The sequence below is a fragment of the Sciurus carolinensis genome, chromosome 7 (assembly GCF_902686445.1).
Source record: "Sciurus carolinensis chromosome 7, mSciCar1.2, whole genome shotgun sequence".
In the NCBI taxonomy this organism is placed as follows: domain Eukaryota; kingdom Metazoa; phylum Chordata; class Mammalia; order Rodentia; family Sciuridae; genus Sciurus; species Sciurus carolinensis.
Window position 1 is genome coordinate 26,521,720 of NC_062219.1, and position 16,772 is coordinate 26,538,491.

The following is a 16,772-nucleotide window of genomic DNA, read 5'->3' on the forward strand; positions in this document are numbered from 1 at the left end:
TCATGAAGTCTAACATACTGTCTGGCATATAATAGAAACTTAGTAAATATTAGATTAATGAATAAATGAGAAAAAATTAGACCTATATGATGGCAAGTGGCAGCATGGCATGATTCTGTCAGTTATCACCATAACTCAGGTTTCTTAATCCAGAATTATGATGAGGTTGCTCTTGGTTATACCTGCTTCCGATCTCCAGGTGGCAGTATTTTCTCACATTAAATTGTTTTGAGAAACCAGATTCCCTTTACCCTGAGACCAGAGAACGTAAATGCATTAAAATAAAAATTCAGTTCTGAGCTTATTTCTGTAACTGTACACAGTGAAAGAAGTGATAAAATATAATTACATTAGAGTGTGGATTTTTTTCCTGAGTTTCAACACAAGTCATTACTGGTAGTTCTTGCCTGGCACACACCTATAATCCTGAAACTCAGGAGGCTGAGGCAGGAGGATTGTAATTTAGCAACGGTCTCAGCAATTTAGTAAGACCCTGCTTTAAAATAAAAAATAAAAATAACTGGGATATAGCTGTGGTAAATGCCCCTGGGTTCAATCGCCAATACCAAAAGAAAAAAAAAAAAAAAATCACTGGCAGTTCTGGAATTCAAGCAGTTTTAAATAGATACAAATTATTGTTCTGATTTTGATTACAAAACACCTGTAATACTTCAAAGTGTGAAAATCTCTTTGTGTGGGGGATAGAGAATAAAGGTGAGGAAGAGGACAATAATATATTTAGAAATACTTTATCTCCCATTAAATGAGATAAACATTAAATACAGAGTAGCCAACTGAATTTGAATTTCAGATAAATAAGGAAATTTTTCTTGTTTTTCCAAAATTTTATAGAACTTTAAAATTTTTTTTACTTTAAAAATTTTTTAAATTGTCGATGGACCTTTATTTATTTATCTACATGTGGTGCTGAGAATAAAGGTGAGTGCTCTACCACTGAGCCACAACCCCAGCCCTAGAACAGACTTATAGAGAAAAAGTTTTCCTTGTTTATCTGAAATTCAAATTTAACTGTGAAACCTCTATTTATTTATTTATTTCTAAATCAGGCAACAATTATCTTGTGGTTGTTGTTAATTCCAAAATAAACAGAACCAGGTCAACAAGGCAAAAAATGGTGCTTCCTTTTTTGGAGAGATAAAAAGGAAGCAGCTGATAAGGGTTGCCTTCCTTATTGTGTCTAACTTTATTGCTCTTTGTACTGGACTCATGCAGGCTGGAGTTCCTCAATTGAATAACTTATTTTCAGGAAACTGAGGTTTAAACTTACTTGCTACCGTTAGCAAATGTAGATGATAAAACCTAAAGTATTTTATATAAATAAACAGTATTTTGTGCAACTCTATTTGCAAAATCCACACCCTGGGACTGAGGGTGATTCTCTGGTAGTCAGTGCTTAGGAAGCCCTTGGTTCAAACCCCAGCTTAAAATAAATAAATAAATAAATAAATAAATAAATAAACCAAACTGTATATGATGGAGGAGATTCTTCACCTCTCATTTCTCTCATTTACACTTTTCAGGGAAACTTGATGCATAGTGGTGATAACAGAAATAGCTGACTTGCTTATGAAGATAATCCTATTTTTTAAAATACATAGAATTTTTTGGTAAGTTAAATGAGCTGTCATAACATTTGTATAGTTAATAGCTATTCCCTATTTCCAGATAGATTGTTCTTCAAAATTGTATTTGTAAGTGAAATTTTTAATTAAAAAAATTATGGGTACAGTGGCACATATCTGTAATCCCAGCTCCTGGGGAGGCTGAGACTGGAGAATCACAAGTTTGAGGCCAGCTCAAGATCCTCAGGATCTTTGGCACGATTCAGTCTCAAAATAAAATAAAAGGGCCGGGAATATAGTTCAGTGGCAGAGTGATTGACTAGTATATGCAAGGTCCTACCAGGCCATTTTAAGTATTTGATATGAATTTAACCCTTCCCAAAGTCACACAGCTACTAAATGGAACTGGGACTTGAACCAGCCTATAGCTATATTATCATTGCACATCACAGCCTCATTAGTTTAGAAGAAATAAGTGAACTGCCTGAGAAGGTTTTGAAGGGGACATTTGATCAGCTTCTTGAATAGTACATGGTATTGTTCTCTGAGTCTAGAAAAGTTCAAAGTGAACTTTCCCTATTTAGGTGTATTATGAGTATTACTTTTGTGCTTATCCACAAGAATGGAGCTGTTTTAGAGTTTATAAAAGAAAGAATGTCGGAAAGTGGGAAGAAGATTAACCTGTGGTTGGATGATAATTATAATTACAAAAGGTGGATGAGGATTAAAGAGTACATGTATGGATGTATGAGAAAGAGATTTCTAGGGTAAAACCGAGATTTGAAAAGAAAAATGAAAGGGAGTGACATTAGACTTTGCATAATTAGCTACATGAAAAGGAAAGGGGAAGTAGGCGGGACATTGGGGACATTGCCTCCAACTAGCCTGGACTCCATGATAACCCAAGATTGTGCATGTGCCACCGTTGTAACAATAAGTCGTGATAGGCTCCCCAACATGATAGCCTCCCGATAAAGACAGTTTTTTATGGAGCAAGAACAAAATAAACATACATTGTTGATACTTCCTCAAACATAATTCAACCCCAATTAGATATCTTTGGATATTCCTTCCACCTTTTCCTCTTCTGGAAGGACTATCTGAAGTAGTGAGGGTGGAAGGGAAAGAGGCCTGGACTTGTCAGGGGAGCAGTGTTCTTACCCTCCTACCTAATTAGCTTTCTAACCACTGGCCAGTTATAGTCTCTGAGCCCCTATTTCCTAAACTGAAAGTATCAATGATTTAACCCACTTGATGATATTATAAGGGTTGCACCCAGTACTGTATGCAAGAGCAAAGAATGCAGAGCATGCCTAGGGGAGACAGTGTGAGCCATCCTGACATGGCTGGGTTCTCTAATTTACCACCAGTGATTTCTGATGACAGGCTCCTAGACCTTTATTTACTATCTACTTTGCATATTTCAATGTCTTAGTGTTAGCCAGGAGCCTTGAGTTCAGAAATGGACTGCTTGGGTTCAAATCCTAGTACTAACAGTGTCATTTTGGATATATACCTTGACCTTTCAGTGCCTCAATTCTTTCCTGTAAGTGGAAGTCATAATGGGAACTTCCTCAAAGGCTTGCTGTGACAAAGGGGACATAATCTACAGGACTATAGTCTAACAAGAGAAACTGGTTTGTAAGCAAGTGATCACTGTGCCACGTGATAAGTGCAGTCATAGAGATATGGACAAAATGCTTCCCTAGAGTCAGGCGCAGTGGTACACACCTGTAATCCCAGTTACTTGGGAGACTGAAGCTAGAGGATCGTAAGTTTGAGGCTGGTCTTGACAACTTGGTGAGATCCTGTCTTGAAATAAGGGTTTTTGTATTGTTTAGTTTTGATTTGGGTTTTTTTTTTTTTTTTTTTTTTTTTTGGTACCAGGGATTTAACCTAGGGATGCTTAACCACTTAGCCACATCATCAGCCCTTTTTATTTTTTATTTTGAGGCAGGATCTGGCCGAATTGCTAAGGGCCTCCATAAATTGCTAAGGCTGGCCTCGAACTTGTGATCTTCCTGCCTCAGTCTCTGAAATAGTCAGAATTATTAGGCGTGTACCACTACACCCACCTCAAAATAAATTCTTTTTAAAAGGGGTTGGGAATGTAGCTCAGTGGTAGACACTTGCTTACCATGTGTGAGCAGCAGCTGGGTTCAAGCTCCAGAACACACAAACACACACACACACACACACACACACAACTTTGCTAGCATGAGAAGAGAAAGGTAGGGAAAAGATGATCAATCTGGCATGAAATTTAAAGCTAAAAGACAGGCAATTTTGTGTGTGTGTGTGTGTGTGTGTGTGTGTGTATAAGAGAGAGAGAAAGAAAATGAATGAATCTGGCCAAACAAAACACTTCCCATTCCCAGGCCTATGGATAAAGTTTATACTGAATGGCCATGTTCTTCAGACTCAGGCTCTATAACAGCCCCACCTTTTTCTCCTGCCCTTACTCTTGCCCTTCCTCTGTCTTTGGAGACACTTCTGTGACTCTGCGCTTTTGCACATTCTGTTCCCTGACCTAGAATGCCCTTCCCATATCTGTACATCTCTCTGGAGCTCAACAGTGATACTGCTGATGTCATCATGAGAATGCTACCAGCCAAACAATACAAAAATTTCGACAGTTGAAATTTAATGAATGCCAGTGACTTATGTGCAGGTTTCATCTGAATCTTGGAACAACCTTTTTTTTTTTTTTAAATGAGGACACTGAGGGTAGAGGATACTGAATAGCCCTCCCAAAGTCACATAACTTGTTAGTTATTTTTTCTAGCTCTGGCCAATCTCAGAGCTCAGCTCATTTTCATTGTCTGTCAAAATTAATATCTTGGTGAAATAATTCTACAATTTAAATATCCTTATTTATTATAATACCCCCTATAATTTGTTTTGACTTTTATTTTTCTAAGTATCAAAAGTAATGTTTATTGTAGAATATTAGGAAATATAATCAACATAACAAGATTAAGGAAATTATTACCCATAATCCCACATTCTATGGAAAAAACAATTTTAATCAATATGATAGATCCTGTTATAATTCCACTTGTTTGACATTCTGGAAAAGGCAAAAGCTATAGGGAAACAAACAGGGTTTGCTAGGGACTGTCCTACAAAGGGCATAAGGGCTGATGAAATGCCTTACACCTTGACTGTGAAGGTAGTTACACAACTGTGTGAGCGTTTATGTGTGCATATATGTATGTGTGTGATAATATTTATACATACGGGTGTTGGGGATTGAACCCAGGGCCTTATGCCTGCTAAGCATGTACTCTACTACACAACAATATAGACCTTTATTTTATTCATTTATGTGGTGCTGAGAATCGAACCCAGTGCCTCACACATGCTAGGCAAGCGCTCTGCCACTGAGCCACAACCCCAGCCCCACAACTATATGTATTTATCAAAGCTAATGGAACTGTTCATAGTACATTTTACATAGTACATTTTACGTCTATAAACCTGACGTTAAAAAATGAATGCCTTCCTAAATATCCTTTCATACTTTTTCTTGTGCAAACATTATTATAAATATTTTCTCTAATAAAATATTTTATATGACTTTTAGTAAATATGCTTTATTTTAAAAAACATTTCTATACATAAAAATTGTGAAGGTAGTACGAAGATCCCATGTTTATCCTACATTTGTGAGTGTGCACACACTCACACATGCACACGCACACTGGAGATCAAACCCACGCTTCGTGCATATGAGCAAGCAGTGTACCCTGAGCTACGTCTCCAGACCACCCCCAACGTTATCAACATCTTGTTAGTACAACACATTTGTTACAATTAATGAGCCAATATTGATATATTAACTGAAGTGCATGGATTATTCAGATTTCAAGTTTTTTATTTAATGTCTTTTTTCTGTTTCAGAATCCTGTCTAGGACACCGCATTACTCTTAGGCATCATGTTTCCTTGGGCTCTGCTTGATTGTGACAGTGTCTCCGACTTTCCTTGCTTGAATCGCCTTGACGGATTTGAGGAGTAGTGGTCAGGCAGAATGTAAGATAACCTGTTATTGGAATTTGTCTGTTTTCCCTGTGGTTAGACTGATGTAGATAGATTTTTTTTTGCTCTGTTTCCCAGGCTGGTCTTGAACTTTTCTGGGCTCCAGGAATCCTCTTGCCTCAGCCTCTTGAGTCACTGTGACTGTAAGTACACCCCAGAACACCTAACTATATGTTGATGTTTTATGACATACTTTTCCACTCAAAAATGTGTCCAAATATACATATAAATCTAAAGTCTTAAAGGCGGTAATAGTATTCTGTTTTATGAATGTAGCAGAATTAACCATCACCTATTATTGAACATTTAGGTATTCACTGTAGTGCTTTCACATTATGATAGATGGTACGGTATACATATTTGTGCAAACGTTTGCAACTTTGTGTGTGTGTGTGTGTGTGTGTGTGTGCGCGCATGTGTGTGTGTTTAGGATAATAGTGAGCTATAGAGCTGTTGAAGTAAACTGCATTCTTTTTTTCCTCACCCCAGCCATGATGGGGATCGAACCCAGGGCCTTGCACACACTAGACAGTCACTCTACCACTGAGCTACATCCCCAACCCTTTTTATTTCATTTTAAAGCAGGGTCTTGCTAAATTGTTCACTTTGGGCTTAAACTTGTGATCCTCCTGCCTCAGCCTCCTGAGTTGCTGGGATTACAAGCACAAACCACTGCTTCTCAGTGTGTTTTTTTTTTTTAAGGATTTGTTTGTTTATTTATTTATTTATGATAATAGGGATTGAACCCAGGGTTGCTGTACCACTGATCCACATCCACAGTCCTTTTTATTTTTTATTTTGAGACAGGGTCTTGCCAAATTGGCAATAGGGTCTCACTGAGTTGCTTAGGGCCTTGCTAAATTGTTGAGGCTGCCTTTGAATTCCCCCTTGAACAGAAGGTTGTCTTAGCCTTCCGAGTCACTGGGATTGCAGTCACTGGGATGCCCAGTTTTCCTTAAGACTTTTGATACATAGTACCATAGTACCATAGTACCATATTGCCCTCCAGAAAAGTTGTTACCAGTTTGAGCATTAGCAATAGTGTTTCAGTGTTCTGATGCTCACGGTTTAGCTAATACTGGATATTATAATTATTTTCAACTTTTGTCAATTGGTGTAGAAAAATATATCATGTTGCATTGTCTTTGTTTCCCTATTGGTACCTTCTACCAGACAGTGAGCTCCTAAAAAATAGACTTTATCATATTTCCAGATATACAGACTAAATTGCTGTCACGGAAAAAAAAAAAATAGTAATGGGCATTCAGCAGAAAGTGAGGGAGAGTGGAAGGGCCTGAATCCAAAAGTGATTGTGTCTATGCCTTGGAGAGGAAGGGTTTTGTGCATCACTAGGTGCAATCCTATCCTTCTGGGCCAGTGCCCCATATGTGTTATGTAATCTGAAGGTGTGGCTCTATTAGTATGAGCTTTAGACCAAGTAGGAGAGAAATCTACACTAGACTGAAAGAGAGTAAGCAGGATCTTGCCATCTCCCTTAAATAACAAGAACAATTACTGGGATTTAGTTTACCAACTTTGAAAAAGAGGATTGCCTTATAATTCTCTTTAAGCTATAATACCGTTCAGGTAGTTCCACATAACAGCTTTTAGGAGAAACAATCAGGTATGTTTGTGATTTTCAGATCTTTTTCTTTCAGTTAATACCATTTTATATTTGTGACTTGCTGCCAATATTTTATTTTTATCTGCATACTTCAAGATTTTACTTATAGTCTTCTGTATAGAACCATATATATCATATATATGGAGACATATATGTATACGTATAATATATATGATATGTTTGTGTGTGCATTTACAGATAGGGTCTCACTGAGTTGCCTAGGGCCTTGCTAAATTGTTGAGGCTGCCTTTGAATTCCCCATCCTCCTGCCTTAGCCACCTGAGATGCAGGGATAGCAGGTGTGCACCACCACGCCCAGCTCTGTATGGAACCTTGACCATACTTTGCTGTACCTATAATTGACCATACTTTGATGTCAATTACAAACTTATTATGTAAGCACAGTAATAAATGTTACTGTTTCAATTGATCACTGAAAGAGGACACTACAACAAAAGGGATATGTGTTTTTATAATACTGTATATTTAATTTTGTTTCCAGTGTGACCAGGTTGACTCATTTAGCAGTGTCTGAACAAAGAAAAATGTTCTCAGATGCCTGATGGCAATTTAGTAGATTTCTATATTTGTTGAATTTTTCAATGCGCAGTGGGACATGTTCTCAAAGTGATGCTATGTAGCATGTACCTCACATCTAAGAATTTCCATATGTGCTTCCCCGAGAGTCTTCATCCCTGCCAGCGATTCCCTGTCCGCCCCCTGGGGAGTGGGAGTGCCCTTACAGTTCTTCCAATCCAGCCTGACAAAAATTGGGCCCCAAGTTGTAAGATGGGGTTTATTTTCTGCCAAGTGAAATAATCTTTCCTACAAACTTAGCAATATAATAAATAAAAAGAGATCAGATCATAAATTAGGACATGATGAAGAAGAACTCAGAGCTAGTTGTGTTTCTAGAATTAGAAGTACTCTAGTATCAAAATTAATTTCACAATGTGGATCATTTTTTATGGTCAGTGAATTTCCTAATAGCTAAATCTATCAGCAGAAGGAAATAATTGATGCCATTTTATTATCTTAAAGAGAAGTTTTACAGTATGGTGATAAAATATTTAAATAAGTATTTTGTAATGAAATCATTGCTCCTGATTATTAATCAGTTAATTTATCATGAAGTTATTTCTTATTTATACACTTAAAAGCTATAGGCATTTAAGTTTAATGCTTTAAAATTATGTCTTCATCTGGTTGTTATGGCGCATGGCTGTTATCCCAGTGACTCTGAAGGCTGAGGCAGGAGAATCACAAGTTCCAGGCCAGCCTCAGCAACTTAGCAAGGCCCTAAGCCACTTAGTGAGATCTTGTCTCAAAATAAAAAATAAAAAGAATTGGGGATGTAGCCCACCTGGGTTCAATTCCCAGTACTAAAATTTTTTTTTAAATTAGTGTATGTTTTAATAACACATTTTTGTTGCTATGAATTAGTTATATTTATCATTTTCCTAATAATGCTTAGACAATAATCTTATTAACTCCAATGATATAGCATCTAGTATTGTGTTAAGATGAATCGAAGTCAAATGAAATAGGAGGTGGGAATCAATGAGCCAATTAAACATTATTTAAATGATCAACATTGTCCACCTGAGACTGTAACTGAGAAGGAAGAAGATCCAAATTGAGTTTCAAGAAGCAGCCTCTTATCATTACTATCTTTAAAGGATCAAATTTGATAAGCAATCTAGAGGGTTTCCTTGACAATTCAAGAAAGGAGCTTTGAGCTTATAGCCTCCTCTGTTCTGCTTGAGCTTAGGAATATCAGTCACTAATCATCAGGCATTTAGGTAAAATGAAATGAACGTATTGACTGAATTCCATTACTTCATTTCAGAATGTTAAATCCTTCAGAATAACAGGGATATTACAGCTACATTAAGCCTTTCCTAGGCTGGGGATATAGCTCAGTGGTAGAGCACTTGCCTAGTGTGCACAATGCCCTGAGTTCAATCCCCAGCATCACAAAAGAAGAAAAGAAACTTCCTATATGAAGTTAGGCATACAGAGTGCCCAAAAAAGGGTTTCCGAAAAGAGGTTTCCCAGGCCCTGTTGAGCTCTTTGGTGGAGTAGGATGCAGAATGACTTAAACTTAATCAAATGTTTTGATAAAACAAGAACTTGAAATGAAATTAAAAATCCATCCTTGTGTCAATAGTTTTGAATAACTTTGTAAATTCAAGATGTTAGAGTCAGAATTTCCCCTACAGAACAATAAAAGATCAGAAGTACTGCCTGTCCCTGTATGCTGTTTCCATTACATCTCTACCTTACTCTAAAGCTTCCTGTTGCACATTTTTGCTAGAAAATAGTTCTGTCAAGCATGGGAATAGTAGCCTCATATCTTGCAGGTGGGAATACAGATAAGTACCATTTGGGGGTTTTGTTTGTTTTGTTTTGTTTCTATGGTCCTGGGAATTGAACACAGTGGTACTCTACCACTAAGCTTTCTCCCCAGCCCTTTTTATTTTTATTTTGAGACACGGTCTTACTCAGTTGCTCAGACTGGCCTTGAATTTGCGTTTGTCCTTCCTAAGCTGCCCCAGTAGCTGGGATTCTAGGCATGGGCCACTGGCTGCCATGAAAGATTTTTAGAGGTTTTTTGGTTTACCTTTTTTTTTTTTTTTTCCCCCAAAATATGAGTTGCATGCAGAAACACTCAAACATTTAAACATAGAGCTCAGTGCATGCTTAATGTGTATATATCCTCCTGTAGAATTACTAGTCGGTCAAAATCCAGACCACCTCTATCTTTCCAGAAGTCTTTTTCCTGACTCACCCAATCAGCATTTTTTATCACAATACCATCATTATTCGACTTCTTGTACCTTAAGTTAATGTTTCATGTTCTTCGATTTAATTCTTTTTTCTTTTCTTTTTTTGGTACCAGGTATTGAACCCAGGGGTGCTTAGCCACTGAGCTACACCCAACCTTTTTAATTTTTTTTTATTGAGACAGGGTCTCACTAAGTTGCTTAGGCCTCACTCAATTGATGAGTCTGCTCTCGAATTTTCAATCCTCCTGCCTCAGCCTCCTGAGTCTCTGGAATTACAAGTGTGCCCCTCTGCACCCAGCATGTTCTTTGATTTCATGTAAGTGGATTCATAGTTTGTAGTCTTGCTCATATTTGTGTCTGTTGTGTTTGCTCCTTGTTCATTGCTGTTCAGCATTGTGTAGTATCATATAATTAATCAAGTCTTCTGTTGCTGGATATTTGGGTTATTTCCTGTTTGTGATATTAAGATAAAGACTGCTGTGAACATTCTTACACATGCCTTTGGTGGATAAATATTCTTATCTTTTAGGAGTAGATTTTTCTAGGAGTGGAATTCACTTAGTCATTGGCCATAAGTACATGTAACTATTATTTTTTAATTAAAAATTTTTTTTAAATTTTTTATCTTTTTTTATTCATTGTACACAAATGGGGCACAACTTTTTATTTCTCTGGTTGTACACAAAGTAGAGTCACATCATTTGTGTAATCTTACGTGTACATAGAGTAATGATGTTTGTCTCATTCCATTATCTTTCCTTCCCCCCACCTACATATAACTTTAGATAAAAACTTCCAAGCAGTTTTCCAATATGGTTGTACTGACTTAAATTCCTCCACCATATATAATGTTGTAGTTGCTCCACATCATTACAATATACTTTCTTTAGCAGGACTTTTAATTTAAATCTTCTCATGGTTATATAAACAGTACCAAGTTATAGTTTTAATGTGCATTTCCTTGATGAGTATTAACAATAATGCCTTTTAATATGCATTTTGCCATTATTTTTTGAAAAGAGTTTTGGGGGCAGTTTTTTTGTTTGGTTTGGTTTGGTTTGGTACTGGGGATTGAACTCAGGGAGTGCTTAACCCCTGAGCTGCACCCCAGCCCCTTTTATATTTTTTATTTTATTTTATTATTTATTTGTTCTAATTAGTTATACATGACAGTAGAATGCATTTTGACACATCATACTTAAATGGAGTATAACTTCTCATTCTTCTAGTTGTACATGATGTAGAATTACATTGGTCAGATAGTCATATGTACCCATAGGTAATAATGTCTGATTCATTCTACTTTCTCTCCTACCCCCAGAGCCCTTCCCTTCCCTTTACTCCCCTCTGTCTAAGTACCTTTATTCTTCCGTAGTCCCCCAACACCTTATTGTGAATTAGCATCCACATATCAGAGAAAACATTTGACCTTTGTTTCTTTGGGACTGCCTTATTTCTCTTAGAATGATATTCTCCAACTGCCTCCATTTACCAGCAAATGCTATAATTTCATTCTTTAAGGCTGAGTAATATTCCATTGTGTATATATACCACATTTTCTTCATCCATTCATCTATTGAAGGGCATCTAGGTTAGTTCCACAGCATTGTGAATTGAGCTGTTACAAACAGTGCTGTGTCACTGTAGTATGTTTATTTTAAGTTCTTTGGGTATAAACCAAGGAATGGGATAAATGGGTCAAATGGTGGTTCCATTTAAATTTTCTGAGGAATCTCCATACTGTTCTCCATAGGGGTTACATCAATTTGCAGTCCCACCAGCAATGTGTGAGTGTAACTTTTCTCCTACATCCTCACGAACATTTATTGTTGTTTGTATTCTTTATTTAAAAAGTTTTTGTAGTTGTAGATGAACAGACCGCCTTTATTTTGTTTATTTTTTAATGGGGTGCTAAGGATCAAACCCAGTGCTTTACACGTGTTAGGCAAGTGCTCTGCCACTGAGCTACAGCCCCAGCCCATGTCATTTGTATTCTTGATAGTTGCCATTCTAACTGGAGTAAGATGGAATTTCATTATAGTTTCCATTTGCATTTCTCTAATTGCTAGAGATGTTGAACATTGTTTTCATATATTTATTGATGTATTTTATTTCTTCTTCTGTGAAGTGTCCATTCAGTTTCTTAGCCCATTTATTGATTGGGTTGTTTGGGAGGTGTTGTTTTTTGAGTTCTTGCGATATCCTAGAGGTTAATGTGATATCTGAGGTGCAGGTGGTAAAGATTTTCTCCCATTCTGTAGGCTCTGTCTTCACATGACTGATTGTTTCCTTTACTGTGAAGAAACTTTTTACTTTGATTCCATGCCATTTATTGATTCTTGATTTTAGAAGAAGGAAATTAAAGGGATATGAATAGGAAAAGAACTCAAACTATCACTGTTTGCTGATGACATGATTCTATATTTAGAAGACCCAAAAAATTCCACCAGAAAACTTCTAGAACTAATAAATGAATTCAACAAAGTAGTACGATATAAAATTGACACTCATAAATCAAATGCAGTCCTATTCTTAGCAATGAATCCACTGAAAGAGAAATTAGGAGAACTACCCCATTCACAATAGCCTCAAAAAAATAAAACATTTGGGAATCAATCTAACAAGAAGTGAAGACTTCTACAATGAAAACTACAGAACACTGAAGAAAGAAATTGAAGACGACCTTTGAAGATGGAAAGATGTCCCAGGCAGAACTAACATTGTCAAAATGGCCATACTACCAAAAGTGTTATACAGATTTAATGCAATTCCTTTTAAAATCCCAATGACATTCTTCATAGAAATAGAATAAAGTAATCATGAAATTTATTTGTAAAAATAAGAGACCCAGGATAGCAAAGCAGTCCTTAGCAAGAAAACGGAAGCAGGAGGTATCACAATACCAGACCTTAAATTGTACTACAAAACTATATTAACAAAAATGGCATGGTACTGGCACCAATGCAGACATGTAGACCAATGGTACAAAATAGAAGACACAGAGGCAAACCCACATAAATACAGTTTTCTTTAGTACACAAAGGCGCCAAAAACATACATTGGAGAAAAGATAACCTCTTCAATAAATGGTGTTGGAAAAACTGGAAATCCATATGTAGCAAAACGAAATTAAACCCCTATCTCTCAAACAAAGTGGATCAAGGACTTAGGCCTGAGACCCTAATTGAACAGAGACCCTGTACCTAATAGAAGAAAAAGTAGGCCCAAAATTCCATCATTTTGGCTTAGGAACTAACTTCTTTAACAAGACTCCTAAAGCGCAAGAAATAAAATCAAGAATCAATAAATGGGATGGAACAAAACAGTATTTTTTATTTTGAGACAGGATCTCGCGAAGTTGCTGAGGCTGGCCTGGATTTTGTGATCCTCATGTTTCAGCCTCTCAAGTCGCTGGGATTAGGTATATGCACTGTGCTCAGTCTGGGGCAGTTTTTAAAATTTTGGCTATATGTGATTTTTTTTTCTTGCTGATTTATAGGAATTCCTTATCTATTCTAGATCTAAGTACTTTGTTGAATTGTGTTCCAAGTCTTTGACTTGATGTGTGTGTGTGTTGTTGGGGGAATCAAACCTAAGACTTTGTGCATGCTAAGTGCATGTTCTACTGCTACATCCCCAGCCCTATTATTTTTTGAGATAGGGTACCACTTAGTTGCCAGGCTGGCCTTGAACTTGTAATCCTCCTGCCTTAGCCTCCTGAGTCACTGGGATTATAGGTGTGCACCGCCCCTCCTGGCTTTTAATGGTGTCTTTTGATGAACAAAAGTTCTTAATTTTAATGATATCCAGTTCATCAATTTTCTTTTAATATTCTATTTAAGTCTGAAGTAATGAATATGTTCTCCTGGTATTTTCTTCTAGGAGTTTTATTATTTTACTATTTACATTTGGGTGAGTGATTCATCTAGAATTAATTCAGGGTGTGATATGAAGTAGAGATCAAAGTTTGTTTTTCCCATATGGATGTTCAGTGGATCCAGCACCAATTATTAAAAACACCACCTTTCATTGGGAAGTCTCTTAACACTACCATGGAGGACTTTTTATTTTTATCAACTTGAGTCGATAGTTGAATGCTATGAAGATGTCATTTTTGTTTAGCAAGACTGGGAAAATAGTTAACCAAAGCCAAACCGTTCTGTAATTCTTATAATTGTTCTTACCACCTCTCGGTGCTAAAATACCACAAAACTCAGGCTTATCTTCCACCTGCACTATTTTCCAGTCTAACCTGGATGACTGAAATTTGTGAAGCCAATTTTGAAGATAGAGATTATAACCATCTCATGTACAGGTATTAATAGGGTTCTTTATGCTATCTGACCAGTTTAGGATCTCATGTTGAGTTTTCTTTTGGTAGTCATATCTGATATCAATCTGCTCATTCTGATTGCTTCCAAAGCAGAACTTGGACCTGGGATTGCATGCAGGTCATTTCTTTGGGATGTGGTTCTACAGTAGGAGTGAGAGAAAAGGAGTTGAAGCCTGTGTGGCATCATTTGTATCACAATAAGATGTATACAGAAGGTTTCCAGTGATAAAAGGAGAAGTACATAAAAGGTTTCCAATGCATATGTTAATATAGCTCATGGAACCCAAGGCTAACAATGCACATGAACATCTGAAGTATCAAAAATCAAGCTGAGTAGGGTGGTGCTGCCTTTAATCCCAGCGGCTTGGGAGGATGAGACAGGAGGATCACAAGTTCAAAGTTAGCCTCAGCAATTTAGAGAGGCCCTAAGCAACTCAGTGAGTCCCTATCTCTAAATAAAATATTTAAAAAGGACTAGGGATGTGGCTCGGTGGTTAAGTGCCCCTGGGTTCAATCCCTGCTACCAAAAAAAAAAAAAAAAAATCAAGTAATTGAAATCCCAATAGGTACTCTCTCCATATTTGCTTTTCTTTGTGCATGTGCTTCACTTTTGTCTCATGGCAGTATAGCTTTCTTTGTTTCACAAGAACAACATGAATGGGAAATGACCTTACCATCTCTTTCATGTTTACATATTTCCATTGAATGTAGCATCCAGACTGATCCTGATTTTCTTTTCTTTTCTAGTGCTGGGTATTAAAGGGTCTTGATTGTGGAACCAACCTAGATGCCCCTCAGTAGAAGAATGGATAAAGAAACTGTGGTATGTATACACAACGGAATGCTACTCAACCATAAAGAAGAATAAAATTATGGCATTTGCTGCTAAGTGGATGGAGTTGGAGAATATCGTACTAAGTGAAATAAGCCAGTCCCAAAAAACCAAAGGCCAAATGTTTTCTCTGATAAGTGGATGATGATACATAACTAGCGGATGGCAGGGGAGTAAGAGAAGAAGGGAGGAACTTTGGATTGTGTAGAGGGAAATGGGGTGGGAGGGGATGAGTGAAGGAAAGATGGTGGACTAAGACAGATATTATTACCCTATGTACATGTATGATTACACAAATGGTGTGAATGGTGTGAATCTACATTGTGTACAACCATAGAAAAGTTTCACCCCATTTGTGTACAATGAATCAAAATGCAGTCTGTAAAAAAATAAAATAAAAAATAAAGGGTCTTACACATGACAAGCATGTATTCTACCACCGTGCCAGACCCCACCATTCCCCTGAAATTCTTTATCCCAAGTCCTAATTCTCTGTAAAGGAAATCTGATTGGTTCAACTTGAGTCAGGTATATAGAGTCAGTGGAACAGGATCATATGCTTCCAACATTGTTGTTGAGAATCCAATTCTATGGATTGGGTGTGGGAACTACCTTTTGAATTATCCACTACATACATCTATCAAAACCTTATGGTTTCTAGTTGGGCACAGTGGCACACACTTTAATCCCAGTGTCTCTGGAGAGTGAGGCAGGAGGGTCACAAGTTCAAAGTCAGCCTCAGCAAGTTAGTGAGACCCTAAGCAACTTAGTGAGACTCTGTCTCAAAATAAAAATAAGGGGCTGAGGCTGTAGCTCCGTGGCAGAGCACTTACCTAGCATGCATAAGGCACTGGGTTTGATCTCCAGCACCACATAAAAATAAACAAAAAAAATAAAGGCATGCTGTCCATCTACAACTAAAAAAAATTTTTTTTAATAAATAAATAAATAAGGATTGGGAATGTGGCTCAGTATTTACCCCTGGGTTCAATCCCTTGTACCAAACAACTGAGGAAACAAAAAACTTTATGGTTTCTATCTTTGATGTAATGCTAGAAAATTCTTTCTTCATTTCATGATTATGTAAACATGCATTTTACATTTTCTCCCAATATTTCTATCATTTTTATTCAAATATTCGATCCACTTGGTATCTATTTAGGTAAAAATTATATAAGAACTAAACTTTAAAAAATGATAAATCACTTATCATTAGAAAGGATAGATTACTTATAAATGTTGATTTTTTTTCACATACTGAATATTTATACACACACACACACATACGTGGATCTGTACTATCATTTCTGAACTTTTCCACTGGTTAGTTTGTCCATCAGAGTTTTAAATTATACATGCAGTGCTACAGAATTAGTATATCGGCTATGAAAATAGCTACTCAAATTAGATTTAGTCCCTTTAAAGAAACAACCGACATAGGTATGTATATGCACACACATACCCACACACAGATGTCCATATTGTCTAGCACAGTTTCTTAGGCATACTGGATAATAACTATTGCAGTTTATATACAAGAATATACTTGCATGAGCAAATAAAAATACACA

At 36.8% G+C, this 16,772-nt stretch overlaps 1 long non-coding RNA gene across 1 annotated transcript in view; it reads left to right on the forward strand.

The window, feature by feature from the left end:
- Positions 1–15,173, forward strand: part of LOC124987984 (uncharacterized) — a 19,122-nt gene extending 3,949 nt beyond the window's left edge. The window contains exons 3-7 of the long non-coding RNA XR_007109330.1: positions 1,542–1,628; positions 5,487–5,617; positions 5,702–5,766; positions 10,219–10,352; positions 15,117–15,173. This is a non-coding gene — a long non-coding RNA (uncharacterized LOC124987984). The remainder of the gene's footprint in view (positions 1–1,541; positions 1,629–5,486; positions 5,618–5,701; positions 5,767–10,218; positions 10,353–15,116) is intronic.
- Positions 15,174–16,772: the final 1,599 nt, after the last annotated feature.